At 40.2% G+C, this 12397-nt stretch overlaps 1 protein-coding gene across 2 annotated transcripts in view; it reads right to left on the bottom strand.

Annotated features, from left to right (window-relative positions):
- The window catches only part of Galnt13 (polypeptide N-acetylgalactosaminyltransferase 13), a 611901-nt gene extending 599870 nt beyond the window's left edge, over window positions 1–12031 (bottom strand). For both annotated transcript variants that reach the window (XM_005068971.4, XM_005068972.4), the window contains exon 1: window positions 11669–12031. The gene's annotated coding sequence lies outside the window, so the exon portion shown is untranslated. The remainder of the gene's footprint in view (window positions 1–11668) is intronic.
- Between the last annotated feature and the right edge of the window lie 366 nt (window positions 12032–12397).

Genomic DNA, 12397 nt, shown 5'->3' with positions numbered 1-12397 from the left:
GTTTCACCATTAATAGCAAACCCAATATATCCCTGATTCATCAAATGGCATGAGTTAGTAGAACAAAGATCCTTTACCTACCCCAAGTAATTGTCTCAAAATCTGACATCACAAAGGACAAAATGCTACAATCACACCTGTATATGAGAACCAGACTTTCAATATCTCTCTCATTTGTTTTCTCTGTACCCTGCTATACCACAAAATACTAGGATACAACATAAGGATTATACTAAAGCTAACTTTGTTCTTACATGTCCATAATACTTTAATGCAGTATTTATTCAAAGGTGTGGGGGAAAGCCATTCATTCATTCCATTCAGTTTCCCTTGCCCCATTTCCATTTTGATCTCACTATAAATTGCTAACTGCAAGCTTGTGTGTTTGCCGAAGTGTTCATAGTTTTAAAATGGTAAAGCATTACACACACACACACACACACACACACACACACACACACACACACACAATTCCTGCATGCAGGTTAGAAATTTCTGTGGGAGTCATCTAGATGCTCACACTATTAGCACTGGCTAGAGCATCTTTAAAATACTGTCTTTGATCAGCAACAAAATCAAAGCACTAGCCCAAATGATAAGGACAGTGAAAATTCCAAGAGCAGCTGCCAAATTGACATGGTCACAGCTTCACATCTGTGTAATACTGACACTGCCATTCTCGTCCATCAACTCTTCTGTGAGTATGTGGAGATTTCATATAATCAGAGTAGTTGGAATAATTTAATGATTCAGGTGGCTAGAAAATTGATACTGTATCTGGAAACCACTTCAAAATGTTGTTTGAAATTATTGTTTAGCGCTTTAAAAGTGTTCAGAAAAACAGAAGTGAAACAGATCATTAAATAATTGTTTGGAAGTGTTTTGCTTTTTAAAAAGAAACAATGATAATTGTTTTAATTATATAAATAATGAAAAATTCTATCAAACAACCCTCTTTGATAAATGATTATTACCAGTTGAGAAACTAAAGATGCGTGGGTCTGATGTGAGAGAGAATTAGTTAGGCTAAAAGAATAGTACCAAAACATTGTTAAGGCAATAACATCAGCCTTCATGTTACTAAAAATGTGGAAACTACAATATTTGTAAATTTGTTTGAGAATTCAACATACCTAGAAAAGTTGCAACTCACTCTATTCTCAGTGGAAACAGTAGAGCCAGCTTCACAAAATGCATACATATAAGAGTATTAAGTGATACTGGGTATTCTAACATATTAAAAATGAACAAACAGGTGGTAGTGTTGCACACCTTTAATCCCAGCACTCATGAGGCAGAGGCAGGTGGATCTCTCTAGTATAATTACACAAAAAAGAAAAAAAATGAAAATAAAGACGAGCAAATTGGCATCCAAAAAACTCAAAAAATTTCTAGGGCATTCATGAGTAATCTTTATCAGTATTTGAACCCAACACTATCTTTTAAGCCCAATGATATAGTAGAAAACAAATGATTATTAATATATCTGCTGATCATAGTCCCATGGTTTCACATTTCTTCATATAGCACATTCTGTTCCTAGTGCCAACCAGTATGTCTCTCCCTGGAATGGAATCACTTTTAATATATATTAGCTCTACAACAGAAAATTCAAATTCAAATTCATGAGGGTCACTGAAAGTGCATGCCAAGTAATCAAGTGATGCTCATTTACATTTGAAGAACACCCTCCTCCCTCCCCCCTGCAAAAAAGTACCAAAATACTTCAACTATTATCTTAATTATTTCAGCACACTCCTCAACTCTCCATATTTACCTCCCATAATCATCACTGGATTACATCATAACTACACACACTACCTGTCTGATGGATCTCTATTTGTACACTTATAATCTGTATCATTCCAATCACTTTTCTCCAAACTCTGTATGTATACTTTAATACAGTGGTACCACTCCATTCTAAAGTGATGATTACCTTCTTATTCATATTGCTGAACACCAAGCAAAAGTTGAAAATCAGGAAGTATCATTTATATTTAATTAATATTGTTCAGTTCAGAGCCAATCAATATCCTATGGTTATTTGTTCACTTCTTGTACATTCTTTTGTCTTTTGTAGATGTCAGTCATCTTTTCTTGTAATTTTTTATATTTTTAGTTTTGAGCCTAGCCTTCAACAGCTGAGCTAACCCTCCAGCCCCTTATAATTTCTTTATCTTCCAAGAATGCCTTGAATGATAAAGGTTCTATAATGTCTCCTTTTTCAAGAATCTTTCTGTCAACTAAAATTGTCCTTCTCATACACATCCTACTCCAGATTGAAGTACTACGAACTGAGTACTTTGAGTATGTCTTTACTGAGCTAACACCATCTTTAACTCCTTTCATTATTCTTCACTGGGCTTTTACTTGAAGTGACTTTTTAAGAATGGCTGTGTCTGAAAACACTTATATTTGATGTTTATTTTGTGTTTTTGTACACAGATTTGAATTAGGAAATCATAATCCACAAAAATTCACCACATTTTATTTTTTCCATCTTTTGTTGGATTTGCTATTGAGAGAATTTCTGTATTTGAAATCATAGGCTGTTTTTTATTTTGAGAACTGTTGATTTAAAGGTTTCCATTTTAATTTCTGAGTTTTTATTATTTACAGTTCCATTTCTATATCACTACCATAAATGCAAATTTTTCTGAATTGCTTTGAAGATCAAATTTTTAATTCCTCTAGTTTCAGTATTTTGTATGGTCAGTTAGTATCAGCTCTTTTGACTTGGCCTTTCTTTTTGGATTTTTCATACTATTTATGTCTCTTAATATATACTAAATTACTTCTAAAATATCTGTTCATCATTGACAGCTGTTAGGTTCCAGTCAGTCATGCCCCAACACTGAGCAGGTTATTGGGTCTCACACACAATTAAGAAGATATTTGCAATTGATACTCACCGACAAAGGAAGAAGGAGTTTTCTCCTGTGGTATATCAACCACACTCCAGCACTGGCCCAGTGCCTAAGAAGGGATGGCCAAAGCAAAATTAACTACATGGGAGTTTTTTGTTTCGTTTTGTTTTCTGAATTTTGGGGTGTGGGAGGCAGATTATTGTTTTATTGCTCTTTGGTTGTTTATTTTGATTTTCATTTTCAAGAAGCTTTTTGTTGTTTTTTGTCCTTTTAAAGAGAAAAACACATAAGTTTTGATAGGGGTGGTGTTTGGGAAGACCTGAGAGGAGTTGGGAGAAGGAAAAACATGATCAAGATGCATTGAAAGAAAAAGTTAATATGATAGTTCACGCTTGTCATTCTGGCATTTAAGAAGTTGAAGCAAGAGGATCATTGCAAGCCTGAGGCCAGCCTTGATATGTTCCAAGACAACTTGGGTTACAGAACAAAACTCTGTCACAAAGAAAAAGAAAGAAAAGAAAAGAAGTGAAAAGGAAAGAAAAGAAACGAGAAACCAAGAATAGAAAATTTTGGCCACACTGTACTTGACTAAGTTTGACTGACTAGAAAACTTTGCTCTAAGATAACCAGGAAGCAGAGGCTTGGGCTAAAAGGCTACAAGGTCAGAATTGATAGAACCACACGTTTCTATGATCCTAGGACCCATCCCTCATTACTCAGTGCTACCTCATAGTTTCATTAGTTTATGTGTATGGGTGGATGATGCGGTGATGTATAAAGGAAAACCTGGACACAATCATATTTGTAATTAATGCAGCTGGTGAACAGAAGGTAGGCATGTCCATCTATTGTTTGATTATTTCTTTCAATCCCATTGCCTCATTTCTAACACACTTTTCTTGTCTTTACCGTTGAGAGATCATTGGCACAGTAGTTCTCTATCTAACTTCAGGCCACACCCCCACAGCTTCCAGATTCCTCTGCCTTGTCTGTTCTTCCACCATGTAAACACTTCATCTGTCAGCCCTTTAATGCAATGCTTTATTGAATGAATGCTTACGTTTTCATCTTAATGTGAGTACTCAACTGCCCAAAACAATATCCAGTAAACTAAAGACAGTACTCCTAATAGGCCAAAATGAAGATATCCCATGAACAAACTGCTAAACTGGTGTTTATCAAGGCAGGCACAATGGCAGTCATGCTTTTCAGAAGTAATACACGTCTGCCCTGATCTTAAGACACACACGATAAAGCTGCAACTCTGACTTCTTGTTTCTGGAATGTTTTATTCCCACACTTTTCAGTGGAGAAGGACACAACAGATTAACATTCTCAAAAAAAGAAAGAAAAAAGAATGAATGAAAGAACACCAAAGTTCTAAATTGTTTAATGAGATATTTGCAAGTCTCTTACGTTTACTGAGGTTAATTTTTTTAAAGGGATGGGATGATGCATACATGCTATTCGACTTCAATTAGATTCTTACATGAATAATAAGAATGTATATTGGATAAGTAAAATGGGCCTTTTGTGGCCAGCAACAGCAAATGAAGTGTCTCATAACTAACAATTCAATGTGCTAATTCATCTGCACCATCCAGTCACCTATAATTCATGTCAACTTAGGCACAACAAGAAGAGTCTTTTAAAAATCTATGGCAAATGTCTGCTCTAGTACTACAAGTAGGGAAAATACCATCTACTATCTTAAGTATATGCGACTACAGAACCTAATTAATTTAAAGTATTCATCACACTCTATCAATATCATAACAAATTTTTAATAAGAATTCAATAATCTATGCTCGGTAACGAAATATACATTGTTTCCTTTAAAAGGAAAATCTGACCAAGAAATTAGAGAACCATGTATCAGTTGGAATTGGCATATCCTCAAATAACAGCATTCCTCCAGAGCCATGAGCCAGCCAAATGCCAAGTGACCACAGGGCCCAGGCACAGGGTTCTAAAAGTAGAAAAAGGTAATGAGATGTGAATTTAGCATCCCCAGCCTCCTGTTAAATGACCCAGATGAAAGAGCTCTCTAGTCTGTTTCTTACCTACACAGAGACCATATGATTAAATGAACAGAAGCTGCTTTTTATTTACTTGGTTTTTAACGGGCTGAAGATTGCTAGTCTATAATTCAGCCCTGCTACATGAGCTGTAACAATGCATAGAAGACAGATAATTTAAGGTAGGGAGAGCCATAAGGAAGAAAAGAATGGAAAAGGAAAGCTCTGGGGAGAAAAGAAATGTAACAATGAGAAACAATAAACACAGTGTTTGCTTTTAAAAGAAACAAGAGGCAAGCTTAAATTCTTTAGGGTAAAACCTGAACTGTGGTCAGTGGCAGGCGACATTCTCATTTGCAAATGAGCTTCCAGAAGGGCAAAGAAATAAAAGCCAGAATATTCATTAAAAGTAAGGGATTTTTCTTACACAGCATAAGTAATTATAAGCTGGTGTTGAAATTCAGTCGTAATAGAATACCTCATTAAAAACACTTTAGAAAATCCAGCATGGGTTTTGAAACCGTTTTAATAAATATAAATAAATTCTACTGTAATTTAAAGAATTTATCAGAAGTACTTCAGGAAAATGAGTTATAGCTTAATTACTTCCATATATACAAACATCTTCTTTATGGGCATTCTTAACCCATAACTAGTCAAAAGGAAGAAAATTGATGCCTAAAGTTAAATAACAGTCCTTATGTGGAAGACAAAGAAAACATCTCAACAGCACATTCAGCACCTTGTCCATGACATGGACTGACATCATCTTAGTGACACATTCTTGTAGTTAACTACAGCAAAAAAATCATTCGTTTCCATCTTCCAGTCATCACAGCAGTCAGAGGTGTGGGAACCTGATGCCAGATCAATTACTAACATCTTCTCTGCGTCCACATTTTATTACACAGGCTCACACCAAAATAGAAATAGAAGACCCTGCAGATGCCATGCCTCATTGAATTACAGCTATGGCAACCATGCTGCTCTCCAATATGTGGGTGCCTGGGTAAGCACGATATGATTGTGCAGAAGCAGGATATGATTGTGGTTCAGACTAACCAAACTTTCCAAGGACAAGCTAGAGAATAAAATATTATGCGATCAATTTTCATCTATTAACTAAAATTGTTAAATTAGAAAAGTAACGTGCAATGAAAAAAAAGAAGCAGGGGGAGCTAAATATATCCAATTTAAAGAACTATTCTTTAATATTCAGTTCTTTCATCTTAGTCGGTGTTAAAATGTCTACCATTACAAAATGATTATAATGTAAGTGGATGTGTTAAATTATTCTTACCATACAAAGGAAAAGATCACGTGGAATTGACACTGTATTTTTATTAATGAAAATGTCAGTTTGAGACAGGAAGAAAGGCTGTCATCCTTAGCCCTAACACAGGTTAGCTATGAGATTCTAGGCAGTCTTTTTATATGGTTGTTATAAAAATACAATATGCTAAAACCTATCAGGTATTTACTTACCATATTCTGGATACAAACCATGTAAGCAATAATTTTCTGTTATTTCATTAACTATAACTCAATTTAGTACTTTTAATTCCCCCTTAGATATGTTAGAAAGGATGTGTTTCATGTGGTTTTTGTTGTTTAAATTTTCTTTCATTAAACTGAGGGTTCTGTTCTTGATAGTCAAATAAATCCCATCCTCTTTATATGAAACTAATTACATAATAAGCGCATAAGAGGAAATAAAATCAGTCACTATGCTTCTGATCTACAAGATGCTACATAATCATCCTCTTATGTTCAAATCTCATTTATTAATAGCAAAAAAAGAAATGTATTGCTTGTAAAACTCAAGATAATTAATATAAGGCAAGAGGCTAAGTTGACATTTACAATTATTTGATGTCATCTGGGTGGTTTTGATTTTGCAGGATTGGATTTAAATTCTTTCTGTTTACTGTGTCTGCTTGCCTCTTGTATTATGTTCCCAATGTGCTGATGAACAGGTTACTCATACTCTGCCTTGAATGTTCTACCTGAATTTGAATAACATTTGGTGACAATGCAATGCAATCTAACTGAGGAAACCATCCCAGTTAATTGTGCATGGTGCTACCTTGGACAGTTCTCAACCATGTGAACAATAAAGACATGGGAGAGCAGGAAGGTTGAGCCAGAGTAAGAATAGAGGAGAAAAGGATCGGGGATACCTTAAAAGAGGGAGCCAGCATAAGTTGAAGGAGAGATCTGGCACTAGTGAGATCTTCACAGATCTACAAGAATGACACCAACTGGCATTAAGGCTAACTTAAATGCCCTCCCATGATAATGAGAATGATGACTACCTTATATGCCATCCTAGAACTCTCATTCAGTGGCTAATGGAGGCAGAGGAAGACACCCACAGCTGTGAACCGAATTGAACACCTGGAACCAAGTTGCAAAGATGAGTGATGGCCAAAGGAATCAAGATTGGGCTGGCAAACCCACAGAGGCAGCTGGCCTAAACAAGGGGGAACACATGTACCCCAGACTGATGACTGAAGGGCCAGCATGGGACTGATCCAAACACCCTCCCACCGAACCTTAGTGACAGAAAGGAGGCCTTGGCAATCTGTGGGACCTTGGAGAGTGGAGCAGTATTTATTCCTGGCATACAGAGGGACTCTGAGAACCCATGCCACGTGGAGGGATGCTCTCTCAGCCTGGACACATGAGGAAGAACCTGGGCACTTCCCAGGATGATGTGACAGACCCTGAAAATCCCTCATGGAGGCCCTTGCTCTCCCTGGGGAGCAGAGCTGGGGTGGAGTGAGGGTGATGGGTTGGGAGGTTTGGGGTGTGTGGGAGTAGGGGAGGGAGAGGGAACTGAAAGTGACATGTGTGAAAAGTTAAATAAAAATATGTGGGAAAATCTGTAATAACTTTTAAAAGAATTTAAATTTAAACAAACATGCTCCAAGGTGCACTATGAAATCCAGAAAGAAAGCAAAATGAATAAATAAATGTAATGACATTATGCTTAGCAGACATTAGTCGGAATCATGAAGATTCTAAGACAATCAAGGTAAGATCGATTAAATATGTTACTACACACACTGAAAAGAAACTTGTGCCTAAATCTGAATCAAGGAGAAAAAAATTAGCTATTCCTAAATTAACGTGTCTAGCCATTTCCCAAAAATGTTTTGAATTCATTTTCACAATGAAATGTAAATTTTTCAGAAACATGTGTCACAAGGTTTTAATTAAACACCATTTATTAAGAGAACAGTTCATCAAATCATACAATGGCATAAATGCAACTGTCTTTTATGGTCTCAAACACATTCTTGATGGTGTGAAAGGTGTATATGTGTGTCATCTGGCTATTTGTGTGTCATGTGGTTAGGTAGAATGTATTGCTTTAAGAAAAGTCAACAAAGATATTATCTAACCAATTCAGTACACATATGTAGGAGTTTCCTGTAGCATGGTGTGCTTTTTGATAACAAAATCAGAAAGACAATTCAGAAGCAAAGCCCAGTCACTCAGACTTAATGACCTTGCCAGATCCCATTAGATTTCAGATGTCTATATTTTCCCATCGACAGACACAACCCCAAGAAGGTGATACCGGAAGTCACCATCAACACTGTTTTACTATCACAGTTGTAACTTAGAGCATTATATCTACCAAGGCAAATCCATCAAAGGACATGGCTCTAAGACCCATCTATCTCTGTAAACACAATGACCAACTATCAGAAACAGGGTTGTCACTTCCTTTACATGATGAGATTTAATTATACTTGTGCTTGGCTCTCAATTTGTTTCTTCCAGTATTCTCTGCTTTGCCCATTTAAAAAGGAAAAACATCCATTTGTTACTTCCACTCTCAGCTTCTTCCTAAAATGTCCACAATTTCATAAACTCACAGTACCAAATAAGTTATATCACATAAGAATTCTGTCAAGAAAGAAATGCTATTGCTGCAACTATAATGCCTAAGAGCCAGCGTTGCAAGATGAGATGCATTACATCCTGATAAAACTGCTGAACCTGAAATGAATTCATATTAAGGGTAACAGTTAATTGTGCAAATCAATAAGAAATTAGAAGGCTTCTCAACCAGTGTCAAAATTTCCATTTTCATTGTCCTTGTTATTTTCAAATACAAAATTAGGGTAGAATATAGTATCAAGTAATTTACAAGTAATATTTTAAGGCACAATTGCTTAAACATGCTCCTGCACAAAATCCATGGTTAATTTCTTGAAGTGGTGACTAGCACAGCATCAACAGAGGACTGTGATAGCTCCCCTTTCCAGTCAGTTTAGAAAAATCCTCAATTGCTTGTAGCCTTACACCTCTTATAGACACTTGAAGCACTAAGGGATCTATAAAGGATTTATGATAAGTGATTCAGCTTTCAGATTAATCTACAGTCCCCAAATATTTTAAACTGACACTTCTGCTATTTACATTATTTTCATCTCAAGAAAATGAACATATTCACCCAAAATGATGTCACATCCTATTTTACTTCCAAATAGGATGGTTGAATATGACACCCATCAGTATCTACCAAGTTAACCCGTCACAGAGAGAGGAAAAGTGTGCATTGAGATAGGCAAGGAAGCAACAAATTCTGACCCCACATTCTAGCTGCTAGTCTTTAACTCTGCCTTATAAAAGAGTAACAGAGGCAGAAAAGACTAAGGAGATTTCATAATGGATGTTTATTAGCATAACTGGATGACTTAGAATCTTAACATGACCTGCACTCTAATCCGTTAACCAAGTTTTCATTAAATACTTGCTCTCCCACACTCCTGGAGATAGAGTCTACTTATCTGAGAGAACATCCAGTTGCACTCTAGACTTTCTGTTTCAGAACTAATGTACACTGGTAACACCTTGTAATTCCTTAGGAAAAGACTCCTTTCCTTTTATTATAAACCTGATCTGATACAAAGTTCCCCATAATCAAGTAGTATACCTCCTGGAATAGGATGTCCAACAAAGAAAATAATGCAAAGCATGTGTTTAAACATGCAAGAGCAGCCAGCAAGTCTCAATTCTCAAAAAAAAATTCTCAGTAGAGTTGAAGGTAATCAGGTGTATAAAGGGGAGCTGAGAAATCCTGGTTATGACAAACAATAAAAAGAAACTACATGTTTCTTAACCCTTCAAAACCTGCATTCGGCTATGGACATTCTCCAGATCCATATATCTCTGAAGGCAATGGAAGAGGGTTCCAGCAATTATGATTCTAAATCTACAGTAGAGAAAGACTTTGCAGAGATCAGGAAAGAATAGATTCCCAATGCAGTTGCAAAAGTCAGTGAAGAAAAAGAAAGAATGTGTGTGACAAAGAGAGAAAGACCCTTAGAGGGGACAAGTCCAAAGTGAATGCCAGTAGTGTGACCTTACTTTTCAATATTCTCAGACCCGCAGTTTATTTAACACTAGAGGGCACGAACACAAACAAATAAAGGTGTGTGGGAGGGGGAGCAAAATCTGGGGACCCTAAGGAAACCAGTAATGTCATATGGGTGGTCAAGTACCCTTAATCCTGCAAATAAACCAGGCTTTTCTGGTAAGAGAGGCTTGCGTATCTCGAGGGGAAAGTGCTCTCCTAAAGCTTGAGTGCGAAACAGATGAGGCAGAGCTCCTTTCACCTGCTAGCAATACCATGGTCCACCCTTCTGACATTTGCCTTGCCTTAATCCCAAAGATCGTGTATTTGCCCATCCACTGACTCTTCTCTGGTGGCTATCAGTATAGCTGGAAATAAAAAGTCTGCATCTGGAAATTCATCTAGCCAGTCAAGGTACAGGGCAGGTGAGGGGCTCCCACTGGCACACAGCTTGCTTGGACAGAGCTGAAGCTTCAGCGAGCTGGGTTCTGGTAGCACAAAGCCCTTGAACCGCGAGTGGGGAGGCTGGAGCGACACCCTCCCTTCTGGTCCCTGAGGCCCTCATTCAGCTCCAAGGTAGCCCAGAAGCAGGAAGGTTGCTTCACTCCTACCTTCCTACGGAATCAGAGTAAGGGGGTCTGTGCATTTGGGGGATCCCATAAGAGAAGCATCTACGGATGAGGGAAATAGAAGCTGGAAAAGAGACAGGCAAAGGGAGAAGAAGGAGAGAAAGGGGGAAAACGCTGCAATAGAGACAAATGAAACAAGCAGGAGGGCAGTCACAGTGACAGCTCAAAGAAACACCAGAACAAACAGAATGAAAGAGAAAGAGACACAAGGTTGGAAGTAAAGGGACCAATAACCAGGAAGAAAAGGTACAAAATGAGTCAAAGACAGAGACACACACGAGGAGAATATGAGGCTGAGGCTGGGACTCTGATAGAAAGAGAGCTGTCGAGGAAGCCATCCAAGAACCAGAGCGTGCCTGGTGTCATGAGTAGTGGCACTGGCAGCATAGCACCCAGGGGTGTCCACAGCTGGGAAAGAAAGTTGCCTAGGAAGAGACTAAAAGGCAACAGAGAGCGCCCCCAGGGCGTGGATGGGGACCAACACAAGCCAGCTAGAAGGGTAGTAGCAGGAAAAGCCTAGCGGAGGGCTGGAGGCTGCAGAAAGTTCTGCGCCTCCCCATCCTACCGCCGCACCTGCAATCCGCGGTCGTGCGTGCTCCGAGGTCCTCGGAGACCGGCTCTCCAGGTCCACGCGCGCCCCCTGCCCCTGCTCGGCTGGGGTTCAGCGCGCTATCACTCACGGCGGGACTTTGCGGCGCCCAGCCAGACTCTCCTGCAGTCCAAAAGGGGCCCGTCCCAAACTGTCACCGGGGAGAACGAGAGCAAGAGAGAGACTGAGACCTGGTATGGAGGCTGACGATCCCGCGCTGAGAGCTCGGTGGTCCGCACTCGGGATGCTGCCGGGATGCAACCCCGCCGGCGCGCAGCTGAGCCGAGAGCCGCTCTCACCTGGAGCCCGCACCGCTCGTAGCCCTGGCTCCCGCCCGTGCCTCTCTTACACTTCTCGGCGAGCAGAGCAAGGCAGCCCCGGCCTCGGCCAGCTCGGGAGACGCTCCCACATAGCGCGGCGAGCGGCCGCGAGGCTCGGCGAATGCGGCCAGGGGGCGCCCAGGCCGAGGAGGCGCAGGAGTAGGAGCGGGGTTCCTAGCACATTGTCACCTCGGCAGAGCCTCTGCCGCCGCGGCTGTCGCCTGGTCACTTGGCCCCCGCCCCCTCTGCCGGGCCCTCCCCCCTCCCGCAGTCCTAGCCCGGAGGCCTGTCACTGGGCTAGGATCATTTACGTAACCAGCACCCCGGCCCTCCTCCCGACCGGCTCCCGCTCCTCCCCGGGCTGGGGCGCTGAGCACCGAGCGCGCTCCAGCTGCTCCCGGAGCCGCGGCTCCTACGAGGAGCACAAGTCCCGCGATACTTGCTAGGTACGGCCCCCAAAAGCAACTGTGGGGTCCGCTCCTAGCCCGGAGAGTGTGTGCAGATCCCCACCAGCCCTGACATCCCCCCCCCAACTTAGCTGCCCCCACCACCACCACCACCCGCGCCAGGCGCAAAGCTCAGCTGCGGTGCCCAGTGCTG

The sequence above is a fragment of the Mesocricetus auratus genome, unplaced genomic scaffold (assembly GCF_017639785.1).
Source record: "Mesocricetus auratus isolate SY011 unplaced genomic scaffold, BCM_Maur_2.0 Super-Scaffold_100004, whole genome shotgun sequence".
Lineage (NCBI taxonomy): Eukaryota > Metazoa > Chordata > Mammalia > Rodentia > Cricetidae > Mesocricetus > Mesocricetus auratus.
The sequence above is the reverse complement of the archived record's forward strand: the minus strand, read 5'-3'. Positions and strand labels throughout refer to the sequence as shown.